At 32.7% G+C, this 3,284-nt stretch overlaps 1 protein-coding gene across 5 annotated transcripts in view; it reads right to left on the bottom strand.

The window, feature by feature from the left end:
* The window catches only part of LOC106880080 (uncharacterized), an 83,847-nt gene that overhangs the window by 4,092 nt on the left and 76,471 nt on the right, over positions 1 to 3,284 (bottom strand). For 4 of the 5 annotated variants that reach the window (XR_008264790.1, XR_008264786.1, XR_008264788.1 and 1 more), the window contains one exon: positions 1,216 to 2,547. The gene's annotated coding sequence lies outside the window, so the exon portion shown is untranslated. Of the gene's footprint in view, positions 1 to 1,215; positions 2,548 to 3,284 lie in introns of those variants that run through there. The other variant, XR_008264789.1, reaches the window with a different exon arrangement.

Raw genomic sequence — 3,284 nt, 5'->3', positions numbered from 1 at the left:
ATACATATACATCTATATAAGAGGATGAGGATTAATATATATACCAAATCATTCAATTCGTTGCAGAAGACTACATAATACAGGAGTTTACACCGATTTAATAGACACAAGTCCATGTGTGATCCTTATTTTATTGAATAGAAATGAAAGAAAAAATTACTCTTGACCCACTAAAATAAGGAATCCGATTGTTGTTCACAATTCATCATGGCGCGTTACCGTTTCTCAAACTCCCCTGAATTTTGTAACTATTTTACGAAATATAGTATAACAGTCACATACACATAAACACACTCTATTTTTTCCCCTCCTCCTCATCCTCCTTTTCTCTTTCTTCTTATTTTCTTTTTCTTTTTTTTTTTTACATCTTTTCATGGTCACCTTTTTGAAATGTTCATTAATTTTTGCTTTCGTTCTTCTCTTCATTTGATTCGTTTCTGCTTCAATCATGCTCGAAATATATTGACTGTCATTTATATCAAGCAAGGTCTCTCTCTTAATTCTAAAGCATTTTTCTTCAATTATAACTTGAGCAAATAAAACGGATGAGTCTAAGAAGAAGCAGTCAAGCTGTTGGGGTTAATGCTGTACAACAATACAGATATTAGAGAGAAAGGGAAAGAAAGAAAGAAAGAAGGAAGCAAACAAACAAAAGAAAGAAAGAGGAGAGGAAGACGGTAATAAAAACTAAGAAATCTGAATGTTTGAGCGAACGATTTCACTGATTTTGTTTGCTTTTGTGATGTTTTCCTAATAATACTTTCTCGTATGACACAATAAGTGTTTTTACTCAAATAAATCTTTGTTGAAGATGTGGCAAATTATTTTGATACTTTTGGTCTATTTTACCAATGAACACGTGACTAGTTGTTATTTTTGCTGTTGTTTTATTGTTAGTTCGCTTAGATTATTCTTTAACATTTTCAACATTGTTATTTTCTTGTCTTTTGCTGAAGTGTCAACGTTTAAAATGGCGGTGATTGTTAATTTAGCAGCCATCATTTCCCAGTCTGTTAGCCCTGTTTAAAGTAATATTTGGTAAAGCCACAAAAGAATACGCTTCCTGTATTTTCTGCCCAACTCCAAAAGCTGACGTACCCCCGTGTTTCTTAGCTTGTGTCACTACGTCTATAAATGTACGCCTGAAGGATATGAACGGACAGATGTCGACACTATCAGCCATTGACGTAAATCAACAACAAAAAAAAACACGAGCGAGGTAAACATTTATTTATTTGGCGAAAAGGATTATTGGAATAAAGCTAGGAAAAGAAAGGTACACTTAAGCCTAAAAACACCCCTTGTTTAGCACACTGACATTTCAGTGAGACTGACCTTATACCATTCTTTTATTTGAGGGAAAGTTCTTTTTCAATAAATATGGTGTTGAAATTTGCACAGGAACAATTGAAGACAGCCGGCCTCGGATTATTATTTTCTTTTTTCATATCCACCGTCATTTCCTGAATTGTGGAGGAAATTAAGTAAAATGTAAGAACATAATTTCTTGTGTTTCAAAAGCACCATGGTGAGTTTATCTCCCGGTAAAGCTGAGTCCACTGTTCAAGTTCGACTTTCGCTGGTAGCTATTTTAATTGCACTTCCATAATTTCTAATCGGTTATGTTAAAACTTGTCAGGATCTTTGAAAGATAACTTTATTCACGTGAAATCAAAAAACTACTTTATTGTTTACGAAATGCCGGGCAGCAGAGTGACGGACAAACTAACATCTCAGTGCGTTTCACGTTATGAGTTTAAGTTCCATACAGGTCAACTTTACCTATAATCCTTTCAAGTTCAATAAAATAAACAGTGTGGCCAATCGACTACATCGTAAAAAGTGGAGCCCAACATGGCTGCACTCGAATGCCTGAAACTAGCGAAAGAAAAATGATTGTTGCAACGTTTGGGCGGAATAAATATTGATCGTGTACTTATTCAAACCGCTAGAAAGAAGAACCTGTTATAAAATTTCGAAACTGTATTTGTCTTTCAAATACCTTCATCAAAAACTGTGTACCATTCAGAAAAACAAAGTGTTAAATTTACATTAAATTTAGATTTCAAAATGTGTCAAAATTTTTGTCGTACAACTGTGAGCTGGTCACTGACACAATTCTAATGTGACAAGGAATTTGTTACTGATATATTCTGTTCTTGTAACCAGAGTTTGACAGAATTAGTTTCCAGCAAAACAAATCTGTTGGACAATTGCGTATCCCTGTTGATGCTATTTCCAGTTAATGCTCTTGGAAAATTAATACACGCCACACAATCTCCCTTTGTCTAGTATTGAGTGTATATATATATCTCTTCAACAATAACAAATGTTTCATTTGTTGTAAATAATTAATAAATTAAAATTTTCATCGAGTAGAAACATTGAGCCGGTACATATGTGCTTGTCTTTATTTATGCATGTATCTTATTCATATATTTGTATCTATAAAAATAGGTGAATAACTACGATTAACTCATCAGGACAGTGTACTTTTTCTTTCCGTGTGTCCTGTTGGAATCCACCATCTTGTTACTGTCGATACGCCTGAAAGAGAAACGTGATAATTAAAATCATCGAACCTATATATAGAAGGATAAAATAAAAACGATTTATTAAAATCTTCAAACCTGTTCTGAATGGAAATAACAGCAATAATATAACAATCAGTCAATGATGTGGATTAATAAATATAAACAAATTACAGAATATCGGTACGCCTGGAAAACTGTGATATTTAAGAGCATGCGGATTCATCAAAAAGCTATTCTAAAAATTCAGCTGGTTGGAGCGTTCTATGAGGTATACTAAAGTTGTCAAGAACTCAGCTGTCAGTTAAACACATTTGAAATCTGATGAGTACATTTATGTATAAAAGCGCTAATTTTCTTAAAATACCATAATAAAAAAAACGTTAAAACCAGACTTTGCTTTAACTGTATTCAACTGATATATATATATACGACGGGCTTCTTTCAGTTTCTGTATACCAAATCCACTCACAAAGCTTTGGTCGATCCGAGGCTATAGTTGAAGACACTTGCCCAAGGTACCACGCAGTGGGACTGAACCCGGAACCATGTGGTTGTAAGCAAGCTAATATATGTATGTATATATATATATTATGTGTGTGTGCGTGTATATGTATGCATGTATAATATATATATATATATATCATATATATATATATATATATGCATATATATATATGTATATATACACATATGTGTCTGTATGTGTATGTATATATATATATATATATATATATATATATATATATATAT

This window comes from Octopus bimaculoides, chromosome 8 (genome assembly GCF_001194135.2).
Source record: "Octopus bimaculoides isolate UCB-OBI-ISO-001 chromosome 8, ASM119413v2, whole genome shotgun sequence".
Lineage (NCBI taxonomy): Eukaryota > Metazoa > Mollusca > Cephalopoda > Octopoda > Octopodidae > Octopus > Octopus bimaculoides.
Note: the sequence above shows the minus strand (reverse complement) of the source record. Positions and strands in the feature narration are given on the sequence as shown.